General features: G+C 29.6%; 1 protein-coding gene across 2 annotated transcripts in view; it reads left to right on the forward strand.

Annotated features, from left to right (window-relative positions):
* Positions 1–22,325, forward strand: part of LOC129968916 (carnitine O-palmitoyltransferase 1, liver isoform-like) — a 162,497-nt gene that overhangs the window by 49,280 nt on the left and 90,892 nt on the right. The gene's annotated exons all lie outside the window — the stretch shown is intronic.

The following is a 22,325-nucleotide window of genomic DNA, read 5'->3' on the forward strand; positions in this document are numbered from 1 at the left end:
ATATTATTTCCCTTATTTTTGGTATCTTTTACAAGATATACGGTTTTATTGCCATATATTAAACTTTATTTTTATATAATAAATTGGTAATACCAGTAATTATACCCTACTGGTTGGACATAAAGGGCAGCTTGAAATACTTTAGTTTTAAATTAAGCCAAAAATTAATATGAAGTATTCGTATTTTTATAAATTTATATATCTTAAAACCAAATCAAAAGCCACGAAGAATTTTGCGAATGCGAGAATGGCAATGTCCTTCCTTTGTCTGTCTCACATACATTATATAGCGAAGAGAATTCAGAATTGATTTTAAAGCTCGTCTCGAGAACAAGTGGACCTATTTGATGGAAATCAACAATTTGGCTGTCAGGACCAAGTATCAGACTTCATTTATCTATACTTTATTTGGTATTTATATTTGCATGGGTGGACAGTACACCTGTTGACGGATTTCATTCAAATTTGGAAAAAGATATTTTAACTTGCATGACACGCTTTATGCATCTAACTTGTTTCTTTTCCAAGTCTTCGTATTCCCAGAAGTACAATTTAGTTCATTTGTATTAACGTTCAGTTTGGAAGCAATACTAGGGCTATTTTGGGATGGACCTAGTAATTTTGAACCGTAGTCAGATGACGAGAACGACACCTGAGCTGGCATCCCCCCCCCCTCCTCCCACTCCTAATTTCCACACTACACCAATGGGAGGACCAATGTTCGCAGAAAAATTCAGGTATATTTTTTTTTTTTTTTTTTTTTTTTTTTTAAGGAATTTAATGATATCTAACACATGGAGATTCTCTGAAATTTCTAGATTGCATTTTTGTAAGGTTACAATACTTCATTTCATGACATCGTGTACGGAAAAGTAAAAATATAATCAATCAATTTTCAATTCAAAAATTGATTGATTATATTTTTATTTTGTGAAAATATAATCAATCAATAATGTAAAAATATAATCAATCAGTAAAAATATAATCAATAAGTAAAAATATAATCAATCAGTAAAAATATAATCAATAAGTAAAAATATAATCAATCAGCAAAAATATAATCAATCAATCTTTGTATATATAATCAATAATTTTCAAAAATATAATAAAATTGATTGATTGTAAAAATATAACAATCAATTTTCAAGAGGGAGGGGTCTTTTCTTCTAACATTTATAAGCTTTTTAGTATCATTTCAAATGAAATATAAACCAACTTGTGAATCGATTCATTTCAAAACTTTTAAATAATAAATTTCAAATAATTAATCATATATAATTAATATAAGTTTTTTTTTTTTTTTTTTTTTTTTTTAAGAATTCTTAAAGTATTTTATCTGAATCCTTAGAAAAAGGCGATACTGAAATAATATTGTGTAGATATTTTGATGATTCTTCATTTAAAAGAAAAAAATATCTAAAAAAATCAATAATTCACAAACATTAATAATCTTCGATGCTTTGTTAGAATTCAGTAATCAGAATATATTTTTAATGCAACTCACATCTAATTCTGCGTTCACATTTTTAAGTACATAATTCTAATTCATAAAACAATGCAGACAATCATATTTCATTTTAGCATTTTTGCAAATATTTTCCCTGTCACTTTTCCTTTTAACAGAAATTTCCATCGAGTCAATGTGTTTAAAAATTACCTTATAAGTAACTTTTAAATTTATAGGCTCGCATTAGCGTTTACTAAAATTTTAAAACTATTTTCACGTTCCATTTGGCTGAATATACAACTCATTTCTAAATAACAATGCAATTGCTCTGTTGAAAGCATAATTGTGAAATTATTACTTCAGCTTCTATTGTTTTACTTAAAATATGTACTTATTTCCCTTTATTATTCATTTTGTCCGATTTATTTCAGTTCTTGATATATTTTAAATTGCAAGTTAAAAACTAAGCAAATATGATCCTTACTGATATAGATAAAAATACATACACATATGCAAGGTGATTCAAAGTTCAGTGCACTAATTGTAAGGAAGGATGGAAAGCACAAGAAAAGCCCAGAATAACTGAGTAAATTACAGAATAATACCCATTAACCGAAATGACTGATATTATAATCAGCTCGGATAATCGAAAACTTGGATAATGGAAACTATATTTTAAATTATTGCTTCTTTACTTTCAAGAAAGCTTTCCAGATTAATTTATTCAAAATTACAAAAATAATTAGGCTTTGGAATTAGCATTTCAACAAGCTATCTTATTAATTATCAAACTTCTTATATTTTTTAAATATTTATTAATTTTGATAAAAGATGCCGGAATGCATCAAATTTTTGTTACTTTTTACACAAAATATTCTCAAAAAATATTTTCTGTAATATAACAATGCAAAGTTTTCTCCTCCAATACATTTGCTATTGTTACGAATCTGTAATGCTGCTTCCCAGCATAGTTGGTTCCACCATCGGAAAGAATGTTTTACAGTCATCGGTATTGGACGGAGTCCGGTGTCGCGTCGGAGGGTCCCGGAGCTTGGCGACAAACTTGGCGACCATTTGGCGACTTGGCGACGAATTTGGTGACTTTGGGCGAAAATAGATTATACCCGAAACATCGAGAATTTTCCCGATCCGTCCAGTAGGAACGGAGATACGCCTCGAACGTTCCTGATTGGTTGAGAGGCGTCTAGCCCCGCCTCCTGAGAGCTATAAAAGGAAGCGGCCGCAGCTGCTAGGGCAGAGTAGTCGGAATCGACAGCAAGAACTGACCATCCAGAGATTAGCGGAGCAGCGACGGAGTCAAGTGAGTGCTGAATTAAGTTCTGCGCTACGGTCTGTTGTGTGCTGTTGTCTGCACGTCTCGGCTGAAGATAATTGTGTGCTGTATATAGTTGTCGTCTTTGTGTTGTCCTGTGTGTCTTCGTGTAAATAAACGTCGTTGTTTCATTTTCTACTGCCGCCTGCTGATTGAGTGTTCTCCACACCATATAACTCCCACTATCCAAACGAACCCCGGAAATTTCGTAATACTATGCTGTTTTCTCAAGAAAATGCATGGAATTTGGTCACATAACAACTGAAGTACTTAAGAATGGAACTGTGTAGCACCTCTTTCTTCCCTTGAGCAGAAAGCGCTCTCTTGTGGCGTTTTACAAGAGACAAGCAGTTGAACGGCAGACACGCATCATGAGGGCGATTTTTTCAATATGCGCAACCCTTGCGCTAACGCCGACTGCTTTCGGTTGGAAACGGTGGAATCCCTCCACCATACTGTTTTCTTTAACCTAATTGTCTATGTGTGTTTGTAAATTTTGTAGTGTAGTTGTGTTTATGGAAATTAAAACTAGTGTTTTTAAAACCGGGCAGTTCATTAAAAAATCACAACACACTCACTATAACTGTAGTTTTATTCGCCCTCTTAATAAATATTAGAATTATAAAAAAAATACCTTTCGTTAAAGACTTTTTACAAGCTTTTAATATACCGAAACTCGGCTCCAGTGTCAATTTTGATATCCTTTTCTAAAAAAAATTCTTTGACAGTATTATTGAAAAACACATTTCATTTCTCTGGTACAGATACAGTTGACGATACCCTCCGTTGATAAAGGCCAGAATAATCAAGATTCTATCGTTTAACCAGAAATTCTAAAGGCTGAGAAACTGAACGAGCTGAAGATATAGAAATGATGTGTCAAAATGCATCCAGTTTTTTAGAGCAAGGTCAGTTTGAGCTTTGTTGAATATAAACAGTGAGAGATATAACGACAAAGGCTGTTATCCCATTTGTCTATGTTACACCTGACTCAATATTAAAAAAGTGGAAATGCCTAAGAATTTAAAAAACCCTAAAATTTAAAATCTTATTCAGGAATAAACTAAGAAATAAAAAAAATTAACCGAGGGAATAGGAAAAAAATACTACATGACTTTAACATAAAGTGTTCTAATAGGGAAATTTTAAAAAAAGTTGACATTCAATGAATATAGAACAAACATCTTAGATTTCAGTGATAAAATCCTATATTTTTTTAGGAAATTACAAAAGGTAGCATGAGGAATCCTAGATGGCAAGATAAACCAAAAAAGGTAACTATAAAAATTGGTGTATTTTGGGTGTTGAAAAGGAAAATGTGAGCAATCTGTAAGAATGTAAAAAACAGATGTGAAAAATTGCTCATGATATGCATATTGGCGGTGCTTTGAATTTGGACAACACGTGCGGACTTTCAATTTCACAACAACTACTCAAAATGTTACCATCCGTAAATATTTAACAGCTCACATATGATTTAGTAAATCCTTTTGCATAATATACGGCATTTTACTGACATCTACAGTTGAATGTTCACCATCTGAACATTTCAAAATTGTTCCACAGCTCCTGCACGTGAGTATAAGCACAGAGATCGTCCCCTACTCATGGTTCAAAATTACGAGATCTGTTCCAAAATAGCCGTTGTGTTGCTTTAAAATGGAGCGTTTATGTAACTAAACTTCAATCTTAATGTTTCCGTATATGTTTTTTTTTAATAATTTAGCAAGATTTTTATTAATTTTTAAAGTATTCTCAAGTTAATTTTAGTCAATTAAAAAATTAATACCTTATACACTGTGATGTTTCAATAGGGATTTCCATCGCATGTCAAACAAAAAGCAAGGAAAACACAGGGATCTTTTAGAAGAATTTGTAAAGTCAGCAGTATTTTGTCCCTTCACGCAGAGCGTGTGAAAGTGTCAGCTTTTAGCCGATTCAGCAATTTTATAAAACTTCTCTTGTATTAATTAAAGTAGATAAAGCGTAATTGGATCAGGAAATAAGAGAATGAAATTACTATGGGCTAAATTAAGATAAAGCTTTGGAAATTTATTTGGATTAAATTAAGATTTTAAAATATCATTAAATTTATGTATGTATTCTCTAAAGTGCCAGAAATAAAAATTATTCTGGAATAAAACATTAGCATGTCTTTTAAGTTAATAATAAATTGGAATATAAAATTAAACGGAGAAATTATAAGTTAAACGGATTGCCTAGAGCAGCAAAATGTTTAAATCCCCTCTAAATATGTATCTCACGTTTCAAGAATATTCTGTTTATGAAATCCACCATGAAGGGTTAATATGTTTCATATCAATTCCTAAATACGATGCATTGAGATGTATAATTTAAAATTTAAAAAGTTCATTTTTCCGAGCTAGCGTATAGTCATTTTTTATTCTTGAATTTATTTTACGAAAATTAACAAAAATTTAGCCTAAAATTACGAGATTATTTGACAGTTACATAAAAAAAATTAGTTATTGTGATAGAGTTCTATTTTTCGGTGAATTTTAATTCATTTTTCATTGTCGATCGAAGCAATAACTGTTAAGTGAAAAACTAATTATGAAATATTCGAATAATGTAGGTGCCACTACTGAATATTTGCACAATCAATGGCTCGCTGTTACAACATATCATTCACAACTCAACGAATAGAGTTCCAACAATCTGATCTAATTTGGTTGAACACCAGATCATGTAAACCTTATTAGCATAAGGTATGGTCACAATATCTCCAGAATGTCGTTCGATATTCTGAACAATGTCGTGAAGATATGGTATCAATATCGGACAGGCTCGAGTTCTGTAAATGCTCATTTCCTATTCAACCCATACCAATAAAAGCATCTTTAATACACCAAAATCTGCTTTTATTCCTATTTTCCGATCTGATAATTCATAATTTGGAGACTAAAACTGATGAATATTTAAGTAATAAAACTAGAAATGTTGAGAAATTGAAAAAAAAAACTGTTCACCCTAACAACCTATTTAAACAGTCTTTCTGAACTATTTAGAGAACAGCCATGTACTTTTCTCTTTTACCATATAATAATAACCTCCGTGGGGGTCACCTCGAAACGAGGATGAGATGCTTCCGGTATGGTGGTTGGATCTTGCCACCCTGGAGGGTACACAAAAAGGTGGGTGATCTGGCTCCTCGCATCGATGACAAGACGTACTTCCTTCGGGGAGGGTTGTACCATGACCGGTGATGGCCCTAAGGATTCAACCACAGCTCCCACCAGTGTTGATGTTGTGGTGATCTGATCATTCAGTTTTTTAGTTTAAATCTGTGTGCCTTCGTGGCGGGTCGGAGAGTCAGAAAGATGACTTACCATCTAATAATGTTCATTGAGGCATTGAATATAAAAACATAGTTTAAATTTTGTTTCGAATCAATCAGTAGTCACCATAGTTAATCAATGTTCCGAACTTTTAGACTTTGTTTCAAGAACTGAATGTCAGATATACACACGTTTTAAAATTTTATTATAGAACAATTGGGAGTGGTCTTCTCAAAACTTTCTTGCATGCTCTCGAACAAAGGTGAATTTGTGATTTAGAGGTGTTTCTCCCGACCGATTGAAACCAAAATTTGACGCAGAACTACAGTTGCAGTTACAAAATCTCATACCAAATTTACATGCTACTGAAAGTAAAGACTGACAGACGTTCAACGAATAGTTGGAGTTGGCTCGACATTTGATAACTGTCTGTCTATAAAATATTAAATTTGCTTATTCAATTTTATACAAACAGTTCTCATTGCTTTCTAGACATCCTGTCGACTAATATTCAAACAGAAGGACAGACAGACTTACTCTGAATAGATTTTACTCTGAATTTGATAGAAATCTACAAAATTGGTGCAAAGACTATATACCAGATTTCTTTCATCTAGCTTAAAGTTTTTTTGAGTTATCTTAGTAACAGACAGACATTTTTCAAAAAAATTCTTTGAACTCATGGAGATCTAAAACGTGGAAATTCACCAAAATCTTGAGTTCGTATTTTTTTTTTTTTTTTTTTTTTTTTTTTTTTTTGCAATTAAATGATTTTACACTTCGTATACGAAAAAGTAAAGTTCCAGAATATCAAATACTGTTCACAGATTAATTTTACTGTGCATAATTTAACTGCAGATAATTCTGTCACAAGATACTGTTAAATACAGCTTATAATGCTGCTAGATTCTGCTTGGTTACTTTTAAATAATTTTTTCACAATTATTTCAATGCACGAATATATTTTAATGTTGGAATGACGTATATTCAATGTATGTTTTCAATTTATGAATAATATAATAAACAAAACATGAAACATAGGCTTAGTTATTTCAAAAACTATTTAGACTAATTTTGCTGCTTACTGATAATGATTACTCTGAAGGAAAAGGTTAGCCTAAGACGAAAGAGTCAACGCATTTTTATTTTATTTTATTTACTTATTTATTTAATTTATTTATTTTGAAAAAGTCGAATATTTCGGCAGTGTACTGTTTAATAGATAATCGATACTAATCAATAATTATTTTCTGGATTTCAAGCTCACTGTTACATATTATACTTAAATGCTTCTAATTTGCTATGCAAAATTTAATTAATATCAGTCGATTGTATAGATCATGTAACAAATTAATTTGAAGGCATGCAGTATAAGAATTTATTTTCTATGATGTTTTGAAAAAATATCTATGCAGAGAAGTGTGTTTTGAGGATTGATTTCCTTTATATGTCTAAATTATAGGGTACTAGCTGACCTGGCAAACGTTGTTCTGCCATAAAAATTATTTCTGGTGAATATTTTGGTTCTTAATTAAAAAATAACGAATGTATTGTAAGTGTGTGGGGATGGGATCTATGACAGAAAGGGGAATGGAGCGCTGTAGCCGATGATCGCCGATAAAAAAAAAAAAAAAAAACATTCATTTTCTCAATACAATGTATTTTATTAACTTAACGAACATATACACTGTTTGATCTCTTAAAAGTTAAATGTAAAGTGAAAAAAGTAATATATTTTTTATCCTAAAGTATACAAATTAAATAAAGAAAATCAATATTCATTTCGAAGAGCAATTGAGTGTACGATATTTTTTGTCAGTCCGTCTTTAGCCAACACAAAAAAGCTCTATGGTTTGCCCACACGAGAACATGCCACATATAATTGTCCTTGTGAAAAACATGGTGTGCCCAAATCTAAGCCGCAAATAGACATCGTATGGTCTTGCGACTTATTGATTGCCATTGCGAATGCCAATCTAATAGGAAATTGAACGCGTTTGAATTCAATTGGTACGCCTGTGAGAATCATTGGAATTCGTTACAGCAAAATATATTCTACTCGGAATTTGAGATTTAAAATGGTGGCTTCGATAAAGTTTTTCATCAATTTTTTTAATGACCAATTGCGTGCATTGCACAGCCGTGGTGAGTTCAAATTCAGAAGTAAAATAACCGAAGATCCAGCTTTCAGTCTTAGAAGGTGTGGTGACATGCCTGGCAAATCCAGTGAGTTCAAAAACTCTGCTGGATAATTTATAGCTTCGTTAGCATCGCAAACTGTATCGATCGTTTGTATGATATCAAGTCGCCTGGCAACGACTGCTGTATCTTGAAGTTTAAAACGTCGACGTCCACATTTTTGCTACCAAAATGGCTCTTTCTGCCAGCCACGCATGATATATATATATTGTGTGTACATCGGGAAATATGCGGTCAGTGAGAGCATTTTGCGAATCAACGACAGTACAGAAATGAGTGGACAATTTTATGCATCCAGTATTTTCATAGACAGCAACTTTTCCATGGCCGATATCTAACAATTGGTCCGAGAATGTGTCAACAGATGGATCTTGTAGCATTTAGAGGCACATGTTTATTTTTAGCTGGACTCTTTCAACATTACGCCATATTGGCGATGATTTCAAGCAAGCGTTGATCTCATCAGCGTACGTTGAACGTGAATAGGAACACCCTAATTACCTAGCGTCATGAAATATAATTTACGACCTATTCTCATACTTACCAAATACACATAAAAAATTTCACTAAAATCGGTAGAGCCGTTTCGGAGGAGTATGGACACAAACACCGTGATACGAGATTTTTATATATTAGATTATTGAATTTCTGTTTAATTAAAACATAAATACTATATAGTTAATAGATAGTTTAACCTGTATATAGATATAGATATAGATATAGATATAAATACCGATAAAAATAGCCATTTTTAGGGATATTGGCCAACTGGAATATTGATTGTCTTTAATTTAAGTGAAATTTCTTATGCCTGATTTGAGTCTGTGATTCTTTCAATAAAACAGTTTGCTTAAGGGTGTCGAGTTCCATAGCATTAAAGCGCCATTAAAAACGCAAATGTGTGGGCAATATACTTAGAATATCTTTTCCATTAATGTAACTTATAGCAGTTGCATTACTCTATCTTCCCTTTTGGATAATAGATGGCGTTGCCTGATTAGGTACGCATCCCATAGTGCATTGCGATTGCAAATAATGAGATGCTATGCTGTTCTGTTAAGGTGTACGCACGTTAATGTCATGTCTTGTTTTTCGTGTTTGTGTTTGTTTTGTGTGAAATGTGATTATTAAAGAAAAAACATGGGTCCTTTTACTTCCACTGCATGGATCATAATGATCTTCATTCCACCGCAAACTCTATTTTCTGATTTCTCATACTAATTGTGTAGGTAATCAGCAGAAATTTTCTTCCTTAGCTTTCAATTATGGAACAAACATTACTTGGCTAAGAATATAAAAAAAAATTTTGATTGGATTGGATTAAATATTGGATGTAACTGATCAAACAATAAATTTAATCACTTAAAAAATAATTTCAAAAATTTTGAAATGGTATAAAAATTAAATTTGTGACATTATATTTTTGAAGAACATGGGTGAAAACGTTGAAATTACTCTTCATTTTTTATTAATTAAAATTATAATTAAAGTTTTAAAATATCGCTTAGAACTGTACATTCATTACTCTTGAAGCACATCTGTGCCAAATGTGGAAGTCCCAGTCAAATGATTTGCATGTAAACCGAGTCACACACATAAATATACACAAACACTTCCTTTTACAAATATATAATGAAACATATGAAATTGAAAGTGTTTATTTAACTAACTATTATTTTTTTTAATTACCACTTGACTTATAATTTATATTTTTTGAAGATGGCTTGACTTTCCTACACTTAGATCTCTCCTTATTTAAAATCATTCTAGCATTTAATAAGTAAAGATTAAAATTGTAAATTCAGATGAAACAATCTTCCTTCGATTCTGAGTTTATTGAAATATTTATATACTCTACAGTTAAATTTTCCAAATCGAGAATCAACAAATCTCTATTGAAAATTCATTTTATCAAAAATTTCGATCTGGAGTTTAAAAACTCCAAGTCCAGAGATTTACCTCACTTTCTATCACAAGGTCATTCTGGAGTGAATCAATATATAAAACAAAACGAATACAGATATCAATTTTATTGATATTACCTGCTGTGATTAGTTACTCTATAAACATACAGATATCTCTTGATCAACAGAAATGAAACATCCACGTTGAAATACAAACGTGTTAAGGAAAGTTATTTTTTTTTTTAGTCATTTCTTGAAATAACCTGTGCATCCAAGTAGTAAGTGGTCTGTTTGTCATTTTCATAGAGTGGCACCATTGTTATTGTTACTATGATAAATTTTCATTTAAATGATATGCATCTTGTCTTGTTTTGCTTTTAATGCTTGAAGAAATTCGAGAAAACAGCCGAGATAGTAGAAAAGGAACATGTGCGCTCATGTTATAGTTGACGTCCTTGAATTTTTTCAACGCAGTTTCAATAACAGATTTGCAACTAAATAAAATCTTTGGTCTATAGTCTTTATTTCTCCACGAGTCTTGATTTACAGGTTTGTTATTCGCTCGTCAATGGCTGATCTAGGCATCTTGCAACCTCAAGCAGTCTACATCATGAGACTCTTTTTTTAATAAACTGATTAACTTTGTTTAGTAATTGATTAACTTATACTAATTGACTTAGTTTCACGTTTCAATACATTTTTATTTTCAAGTATACGTAGTATAGAGCAATTGTTAAAAAATTCGAATCGAGATTTTGACGATCTCAACGTTTTGGAGTTCCCTGAATTCGAAAAACATATCCTTCGAAAACGTCCGTCTGTGACAAAGATAACTCAAATACACTTTGAACTAGACGGATGAGATCTGGTTTAGTCTTTCCACCAAATTTATAAAATTCTATCAAATTTTGAAGAAAATCCGCTCAGAGGAAATCAATCTGTCCATCTGTTCGCATTTAAGTTAGCACTATAGTTACTAAACTAAGAGAGATATATTGATAAGATTTGGTACACAGATTTAACATCTATAGTATAGACACCTAATCGGTTGAGAAAAATGTATCTAAAACACAAATTCAATTTTTGGATGCCATTAATGCATACGAGGGATTAATCGCCAAAACTCTCGCCACGATCAAACGATAAATTCACTAAAATTGCTAAAATCACGCCAAAGGTTGATATTTCATTTCTATTGTACGCCAAAGGCAGGCAAAGCGTTTCCTGGGACAACATCTTTTTTAGAGTGTATGCGAGAAAGTTTTGGGAAGACCATTCCTGCTGGTTAATGTCATATTAATGATTTATTTAGGTCATTCTTTTTATTGTGGTATGTTCGCGAGAGTGAATATGTTTTTATTTATCATTTATAACATAATTGCATGGCAATCACACTTGAGTATACTATTATTTAAAGAAAGATTCGCTGTTTATAATTGCTACAACAGCAAAGTGAATGTTATGAAATGGTTAGGAATTTGATCATTTATGCTTGACAAAATATTAATGCTCTCCTAAGATTTTATATTTCTTAGAAAATGTACTTTTAACAGATTTGTTTTGTCTGAAATTAGGTTAATTACATCTTTTTAATCTATTTGCCTACATTTTCTAGTCCGCCCAGTCGAAAATCGTCCACTTTATCTCGTACACATAATGTATAAAGAGGAAGAAAATTGGTGATCAAAGAATTCGAACTCGAGATTTCAGCCAATCTCATTGTTTTAGATTTTGATGAATTTTCATTCTCTATGTAAAAATTATCTTTTATAATTGCTTCTATTTTTATTTATATGAATACGATTACTGGAAAATGGGATCTAGACAAATAGGTAGAGAAATAGATTTTCGCTTTTAAATAGATTTTAGATAGATGCAGTAATCTTAGCATCACATTTTTTTATACGCATAGAATTTTGGACCATCTTTCATAAGAAAGTTTGATTTGATTAGTTTTCTATTGACGCAAGAGACCTATCTTTGGTTAAATTGTGCCATACATATGCTTAAAAATAAAGTAAACCCAATAAAGTCATAAAGAGAATTTTATAAGTAAAAGCAAATGTTATATGAGACCAACTAATTGCGTTTTTCTATGAAAGATAATATCAAGAGCAATAAAAATTAGAAATTTAAACATTTAGAAGAAGAGCACTTCTCAAAGTTAAATTTAAATAGCTTTAAAAAATCAATTGAAAAAAGCGCTACATCCATAATTCTGAAGGAAAGTCTTCACTTAATTCCACTGTTTAAATTAACCTTACCTTCCATTTCAAATGCCATTACCAAAGTTTATTTCGATTTACCCCCAAAATAGGCGGAAACCCATCGAATAACTCGGGCTCTTGACTTTTCGAATAACTAATTAGGCTCACTTTAACTCGGAAACTTTTCGAGTTACAGAGCCTAATAGGAAAGATAGCTAAATATTTTATTTTTTGCGCATAAAGATATATCGCAATGCTCAGATTACTCAGAAATGAGAACCCAGAAGCCTAAAACAAAGTGATTATGGCTTCAAAAATGAGAGAAGGTAGGCATCAACATATCCTCTTTATTTAATTGTTGTATATTAAATTTCATCAAACAATAGCAATTAGCTTTGTTTTAAAAGATCTAAAAGACTACTAGTAGTAAAACAGCAAGGTTATCGGACCGTGACTAAGTGCTTCTTGTTCACTTGTTGTTATTTCGATAAATTTTTTTGTTGTTGTTGGAGAAATGTAATTGTTCTGAGGAATTCGGTTCAATAGGTCATCATAACATTAAAAAAAAAGTCAAAACTTTGTATTCTAAAGGTCAAACCGAGTAGCACAATTTAGAGATAACTGCCTAGACTATGGAACAAATGGGAAATTGTATGGAACATTAAATAAGCAATTGCCAGATACTTTTTCTTTTCGTACACTTTGATTGATAAGTCTTCTTATTTTTGAGTATCCCCCCCCCCTCAATGTCAGATTCCATTCCTTTCTTAAACCATGTCTTCGGACAAAAATATTTTTAAAAACAGCGCTAAAGGTTCCTATAAGTGTCAAACGATTCGGGTTAGCTTAATCTCATTTGTAAGTTACAGTTTTGATTTTACATTTTAATATAGATTTATAACAGTAATAGCTGCCTTAGAGACTTTTTGCCAAGATTATTAGTTATGTTTACTTTCACATAAATCTCTTATGCTTAACTTAATATTCACGATTCCTTCACAACAAATATTTTTAAGTATAAAATTGTGGCAGACATAAAAGCCGTGTTAGTTTATTAGCCTTACACCCATTCTATTCGTACATATGAATTATCATAATAGAGTCAATTGCTATCATATCATAACGTTTAAAAACGTAATTGTACGGGGGTTTTTATCATATGAGAACATGATGTTGTTTTGGTTAGGAGATTTTGAAGCTCGAAATCGCGCAGGCAAGGAATAAAGCATAAATGACAATTTTCATCATCATCTTTTAATCACACATATTTTTTTACCTGCTTTTACCAGTACTGCATTATTATTATGTATGCTTCTTTGAAAGCAAATGCGTTTTTAAAAGGTTGACCTGCTTTCACCAGTATTGCTTTATTATTACGTATGCTTGTTTGACAGCTGATGTGTTTTTAAAAGGTTGACGTAGAACTATGATATCACAGCTGTTATTTTCATGGAATTTAATTTTTTTCGGAGGAAATTAAATAATTTAATTTTTATAATATGCTCAAAAAACTTCACTCGCATTTAATAACAGTTTTAATAAAAGTATTTTCTCTTTTCCCCAATGGAGAAATATCATTTCATTCCTTCTTAAGTGTGAAACATTGAAAGATTTGACTCCTGTTCTAAGATTAAACCATTATGAAACGGTTTTATGATCCCAGAAATCAGAAAATAGCACTTTGTGTTTGCAAAAATATTGTTTTCATAAAAATTCTATATAAATTAACAGGTTTAAAAATTTATTGATAAATAGTTTATCATTTGGAAATCGCATTGCGATGGAAATTTTCGTTATTCAGCTTCCAAACGTGGCATTTGTTTTTGAGAACATGATGTTGTTTTGGTTAAGGGCTTTTGAAGCTCGAAATCGCGCAAGCAATGAATAAAGCATAAATGGCAATTTTCATTTTCAATTTTTTTCTTGATTGGCAAAAAAGTTTTGGAGCTCTCGTAAACCGGTTTAAACTGGTTAATGACTAAAATTAATTAAAACAAATAATGACTTAAAAATAATAATGTTCTCACATGATAACTTGAAATTGCGATCGTAGATTTCCTTTTTTTTTCTGAATTTTAACTTCGTGGGTATTTTAATTCTCCTTTTTTTCTACGTAAATTACACAGATATTAAACAGAATCATTCTTCTTTAAGTTTAAACAACGGAAGAAAATCATTACAATTATGAAATATTTGATGAAACACTGAAAATAGGTTTGTATATGGGTAAATGGGTTCAGTATAACAATGCAACCTATTAGTAAAAATGGGGCAAAGAAAACTTTTAAAAAATTTACCGAAATTTAGGAAAATTTGCACGAAAAAAGATAATTTCCGAAATCTTGAAACAAGGTAAAAATCATTTTTTATCCAATGATATTTTCAAAAATTATCGAGGGAAGACATCAGACTTTTGCTTAATTTTTAATTAATTATAATTTCAAAATTTCCAGATGTATATAATTTCAAACTTTTAAATTATTTTCTTACTAAATTTGGTAGCTCTACGTCTTACATATTGTCTTGCAAAGAACTAACACACACATCTTGATTATTAAGAGAGGTTAGTTCCAGGCCTCAACTGCAAACAATATTTGGAATAATTTCACATTTATTACGAAAGATTATAAATATTCATTATAATGAAACCAACTGTTCAAATATCTTTGGGCTTGCTTCGTGGTGCTGATATTTAAAAAATTAAATAGCTGCCTTTTGACGACCATCTAGTTCCCCGCCAATTTTGATTGCGCGTAATTTCAAAAAAATTACTTATGATGTTCATTGTGCTCTCTCAGCAAAATAATTAAACAATAAGTGTTATCGTAACAACTCAACACCAGTTCTATTTATGAAATGCATGAACATTCCTAACGGAATCGAGTCCTATGATATCATAATGTCATTTAAAAACTTAAATGTCTAGGTAATATATTTCAAACTGTTTACTGTCTTTTACTGTAATGTAGTTTTAATTTCTAATTCTTCATGTAATTGTACAGACAATCTTTTTTTCTTAGCTTTCAGTTATTGAAGTAAATAAATCACGCGATCAAATCATTGATGAAACAATGTAAAAAAAAATTTGAATTTCAATACAATGATAAAATGTATTATTGAAAAATATGCAAAAGAAAAAAATTTCAATGTCTAAATTTTTTTTTAAATTGCATGATAATTAAACTGATAACATTAAAAAAACTTACAATTTTAAAATAGGGCAAAATTTGATTTTGTGCAATAATATTTTCGTGAGTTATAACATTTCTTAAAAATCCACACTCTCACAATTTTTCTATTAAATTCTAATTAAAAATAAAAAATATGATGTATATACCCACTCTTCAAAGTGCATCTGTCATAAATTTAATTGCTGTAGGTCAAACAGTCTGTCTTGTAAAGTGGTAACACATAAACACAGAGATACACACACAATTTCTTTTATTATCTCTTTATATAATAATTGTCTGTAGAGTACGGTAACACTCTTTTGGCGTCTATTTGTGTTTTGTCACCTGTTTCCTTTTTTTTAATGTTCACCAGTAACGATTGTGAGCAATCCCGGAAGTATTTATGAACAGGCACGTGGATAGCATTTGTTCTCTGTTTTCATCCATTCGGAACTTTTTGTTATTTGTATTTGTCAATGTTGTTTGTAAATCAATATTCTTTTCAATCCGATTTTAACGATTTGTTTTAATTTGAGTGTTTCTAAATTCTGTAGTTATAGGATAGCAAACTTCATATTTTGTTTAGATTTTTTACGCTGGATTGCAGTAAAAGTTAATTAGCTGAAGTCTGTTAATATTTTCTTTTGTCATTATTTCTATTTTGTACTTGGCATCGCATTTCCGTGGAAACGCGGATTTCAGCATTTTCGGAATCAAATTTCGTCAGTCATGAGATCTATTAATTTTTCTTTCTTGCAGTAATTCTACGATATTTTTAATATCACAATCCCTTTTTGTATAAATTTACTCATTTTATTTCTCATCTAATTATATTCATTTTATTTCTTGTTGTTTATATCTATCAGAATTCATTATTTTATGAAGTTCGGCTCCTTTCTTTTTCAAATCTGCGTCATGTCTGATTTTTTTTTTTTTATGTAAGTGAATCATTGTTTGTTTCAAACAGATCTTAGTAATTATTTTTTTTTATTGGAATGTTCTTGAATATTAGGAATAAAGATGACTGATCCCATTGCAAAGAAATAAAACTTTTAACCACTTAACTGTTTTATTTTCTTTACTATCTACTAAGATGACACCTTCCATTTTGGGAATATTTTCTTATTTTGATTCAAATGGAAATCCATTGACTTATCTATATATTCGAAGTAATTTTAATATTGAATTATAATCGTTATGAATGGTTTATTTTTTGCTTACCTATCAAAATTCGATAAATTGATGCACGTATGGCACTAGACAGTTAAGCGGTTAATGTTGCTTCGAATATATATTCATATATGAAGTATACTACAAATGATATATAATAGATATGCGTGTGTAATGATATTTCTTAATCTAATTTAAATCCTAATTAATTTCCTAATTTTATCTTTATTTACCCCATGTTAACTTCATTCTAAGATGTTCTGTTATTTCCTGATCCAATTCCTACTTTTTGTTTAATTATTTTTAACACGCGCTCTAGAAAACTGACGGCCTTAGCATTCTCTCAGGCTCCGAGTGAAGGGATAAAAAACCATAATGCTTACATTCTTTTAAAAAAAACCTAAGGTTCCCTTTCCTAAGAAATGTGTAAAAGAAATCCCTATCAAAATCTCATAGTAAAATAACTGAAGGGAAAAATTTCTCTCTCTTCCCACAGCTTCTGTATTCGTTAAATTCGTTCGCATTGTTTTCCTTTACCTTAACGATGAATTCTTGGTACTTTTCTTTCATTGCTATCCAGAGGTTTTCAACTTAGACTTTACACAAGAATTAAAGGACATAAGATTCAATTATCTTCTTTTCATTTTTATTATTCTTATTCTGTGTTTCCTGTCATTATCATCACCCCAATTAAAAATTGGTGAGTAATATCTTGCTTATAAGTACCGGCTGCGTAAGATGGCACTATGCCATAATCAACAAGATGGTTTCCCACATATTCTCAAAAGTATGCGTACAACAGGTGCAACAATATGAACTATATGAACGAAATTAAATACATTATAATCTACCTGAAAAAAAGTTGCATTTAGGTTGTTTGATTGTTGCCTTGTCATTCAGAAGATTTTTATCTACACATCCATCGCTCTTTGTCATTGAACAGAATCTACAGTAATTAATTAGAATATATCCATATTGAGAACAGTGTTAATAATAAAGATTTCTTAATATTATCTAAATATTAATTCAAAGAATTTAAATTTGAAATGTAGAAATTTATTTATTCATTCACTCATGCCGATTCGGTTTACTCAAAATAATTGAAAAGAGTTAGAAACGCAACTGCAAACATAATATGAGTTTAAAAATCAAAACCAGAAAAAATTTATGAATCGCTACCATTAAATACAGGTAATCATCTACTGTTCTTTTCATATATTGCATCTATCATTTTTGGATTATTTTACTTCTATAAAGAGGAAATGCGCAGTTAGTAAAAGGAAATTTTCCCGGAATTCTTTCTTTGGTGCATTTATTTTTAGCAGTTCTTTTTCGTTGTTGATATTAATTTTCTTTTCGAATTGTTTGTTTTTTATTCGAAAGTTATGTAAGGTTTCTATATATTCCTTGATTTTAAAAAAATTAATATCTTCCCCATCTCCCATATCACCCTATTTTGATAGAATCGAAATCGACTACCACATGCTTTAAAAAGTTTCTGTACCTGCAAAAAAAATTTACAAAATGTAATATATATATATATATATATATATATATATATATATATATATATATATATATATATATATATATATATATATATCAGTATCTCTATTTTACAATTTCTATTTGGGCCACCACATTTTTGACAAAAGAGTTATTTCCTATATTTTGGGACATTTCAATGCAAATAAAATTTATTATAACTACTTTTGTATAAATGTTTGTGCGTTTCACAATTCCAAATGTTGCACATCTTCTACTTAAAACAAGCCAAATTAAACTATCAACTTTTCGATGTGTAGAAATTAATTAAATATTCAATTAATTGGAATTTAACCACAATTTTTCCTTTTTTTTTTATTTCGGAACAAATTATCTCACAATATATAATTTTTTCTCCCAAATTTTTTTATTCTCTTAAAGTTTAAAATTTTTCCTTTTACATTAATACTAATCTCATTTCAGTATATCTTCGCATGGTGTTTTTATTAGATCTTTAAAATTTTAATCAATAATTGAATAGATGCAGAAAGATTTTCAGATAAAAAAAATTATAGATATTCTTTTGGTAGGCAACGTTGAAACATGGAATTACTTTACCTTTATTTCTTTATATTTCTGTTGGCTCGTTTTTTTTTTTTTTCAATATTTTTGGCAGCGATTATTTTATTGCTTTTAAGAAACAAATTATACAATATTTGTAACAATAAAATTAGATTTATTTAAAAGATTTTGAGCTTTTAAATAATAATAATAAATAAAAAGCTTTAAAAGCTTTTGATTATTTAAAAAAATTTTGAGATCTCTTCAATAAGTAGTTGTGTTTTGTGTATTGAATATAAACGAAACGCCATTGCCAGAACATAAAATTCTGAAAAGGCACTAAAAAATTTTTCAAAACAAGCTATTTACAATTCATGTAAAGAACAATCATTGATTTGGTTTATTGATATGGAGTAAATCAGCTTTGGCTGTTGAATCGTCTGATTCCTCTGATGTTTTCATTTTTACTTATGACCAATCGCCTTTAGCAATCAGCTGGCTGGCCGGTGATATTGGTTTCCTTTAATTTCATTTAAAACATTTAAGCATAATTTCATATCCATGATACCATGACATTGTCAAATATTAAAGATGTGTTACTATAATTGTTTTATACATACTCCACTCTTTGTGTATCATCTGGCGTATCTTAGTCACGTGACATCAAGGCACTATTGAAAATGTAAAAGTGTGATTCATCTATGTTATTAATTTCACGGTATTGTAACTTCAATTTTTTATATGCCACGTAAACTATACAGATGTTCAACAAAATCTTTCTTCTTTAATATTCAATCGTGAAAAAAAAAGTCATACGAATCGAGAGTTGTTGGAACAATGAAAATGATTAGAATTTCATGGTAACAATGTAATCTACATTTAGAAATGAAACAAAAATATTTTTTAAAAATTGTCAAAATTCAATAAAAAAAACGCATGACTATTAAATACCAAATGATAATACTTAAAAATACCTGACTAAATGATAATACCAAAAAGACAGCTTTCTAAAATTTGAAGCGATGTAAAATTCATTTTTGCAGAATAATATTTTCTGAAATTACCCCAAAAAATCGCTACACTTCGACTTAAATTTTATTTAATTAAGATATCAAAAAATTGCAGCAAGATGCCTATTTCTACCCTTTAAATATGTACATTCCCAATGTAATAATTGTAGGTCAAACGGTCTGACCTGTAGAGCGACAACACACACACATTCAGCGTTATTATTAACAGAGAATAAGATGAATGTGTGTTTCTGTGTGTATCTGTGTGTTGGCGCTGTACAGTCTAGAACGGTTGATTTAGAACTACCGAACTCTATAGATGTGTATTTTGATAGGATATAAATGTGCATCTGGCAGCGATTTTTTTAAAACTTTAATTAGAATTTTAATCAAAGATTAAGCGATATTGGGCGTTTCTGTGCGATAACTTCCAAAATATTATAGTACAAAAATAATTTTTAATTCATCTTATAATTTTTTTTAAAATTGCCTTTCATTTTTTTTTTAATATTTAATCAATATTTAAAAATGTTTCGAGCATACTTTCCGTAAGAATAAAAAGATACGTAAGAATTCTGAACGAATATTAAATTTATCGCAAACGATAATACAAAACCATAAGAATAAACCATAAGAACCATAAAGTTTGTATTATTTAGCTATTGATGAAAGTTTGTATTATTTAGCTATTGATGAAAGTTTGTATTATTTAGCTATTGATGAAAGTTTATATTATTTAACTATTGATATTGTTCGTATTTGTTGTTTTTTTCGAATTACTTCGATGTTAAAAAAATTAATGTAATGTACAGAACAGTGAAATTAGACTTTAATTTTTATTTTGATCAACGACAAGTATAATAGCTAGTTAATATGATATTTAAAAAACTTTTTTATTTTTTACTTTATATTTAGCTAGAACAGCTTCATCTTATACTTGCAATAATAATTTTTTTTTCAGATTTTTGCGAGCTTTCTCAAGTAAATTCAAAGTTAAATCTACCTTCTGAAGCTATGCTCTTTTTACTTTAATCTGTGAATCAATCTTAAAACATATGAGTAACAGGAATTCTTGAAAATGAGAACAACTATCATTCTACTGCATTTATATCAGCTCTTCTTACATAACAATTCACGACGTCAAATGAGGTCAGGAAAAATATTTCGGGCAACGGAGAATTTTCCTCCAATTCTTATACATACTAGATTCTGCTTCACAAGTCAGCAAAATTACTAAAAAAATGCCAGATATATGAAATATGAAAAAAAAAATTCCAAAAAATATGATCTCCAAAAAATTGTATCATATAATGAATAGCTATTACATGAAGAATCAATATCACACAGAAGTTTCTTAATTCAGATTAATCAATACTATTGTAGAATCTTGAAAAGTTTAAGAAGTATTCGAAGTTTTCACTCCAGACATTATCGATTAAGCAAGCTAATATAATTTCGGTATCAGTTTTTATTTACTTGTGTATATCATTGGCTGTTCTTAGCCCCTCGATTATAACTGACTTTACTGCTACAATATTTCTGTGTAAGAATCGCATGTAGAAATTCAGCTGGAGTGAAATACATTAATTGTGGATATTCATTCAATATTTCATCAAAATAGACCAATTAACATGCAAATGAAAATTAAGTTATTAATTAATTAACATTAATATTAATATATGTATTACTAAATTCTGATATGTGTAAATTATCATTTATGCAATATTTAAAGCGAGTGTATGTTTTTAGACTTTATTTTTTTCACCTCTTTAGTATATTTAAAGAACCAAAAAGCGAACAAAAATATTGTAAATATTTTCTTGTAGCTTCAAAGAATTCGTCGAAAAAATTTAAGAAACCTTACTTTATAAAGTAATGTAAATTTTAAAATGTCATTTCATCCTTTTTTTTTTTAAACAAGCAGTGAAATAATCTTTTTATTCAACGACTTTTTGGAATTTATGCTAAAAATAACACATAAGGATTCTTATGCTTCATTTTTAAAAATTTAGAAGTTTTTTTCTAAAATTTAACTAAAAAAATTAGGAAGACAAAATAAATGAAGCTTAAAACCAATTAAACCATAAATTATCATGTACGAAATAACAACACTATTTTGAGATATTTCACAAAGATCGTTTGGAATTTAGCATTATATTAAAGAAGTACGCCCAACATTAAAATTGTTCTGCTTTATTTTTAAAAATTTAGAAGTTTAATAAAACTTCAAGTAAAAAAGTAAGAAAGACAAATTTAAGTTAATTTAAAACCAATTAAACCATGTGTTATCATGTATGAAATAACAGCAAAACTATTTTGTGATATTTCGCAACGACAACGAATGCATCAAAAGATAATAAATATCGTTTGTCTCTTTAGTTTCTGAAATAAATATTTTATAAAAATAACTTGGATTATTTAAAATATTATATCCCATTATATTTATTAACATCGCCTAACAAATTTAAATTATATATCATTCATCAACATTCCTATAGAATAAACACATCTGCAGCTATTGAAATTATGAGACTGCAATA

Source organism: Argiope bruennichi, chromosome 5, assembly GCF_947563725.1.
Source record: "Argiope bruennichi chromosome 5, qqArgBrue1.1, whole genome shotgun sequence".
Taxonomy (NCBI): Eukaryota; Metazoa; Arthropoda; class Arachnida; order Araneae; family Araneidae; genus Argiope; species Argiope bruennichi.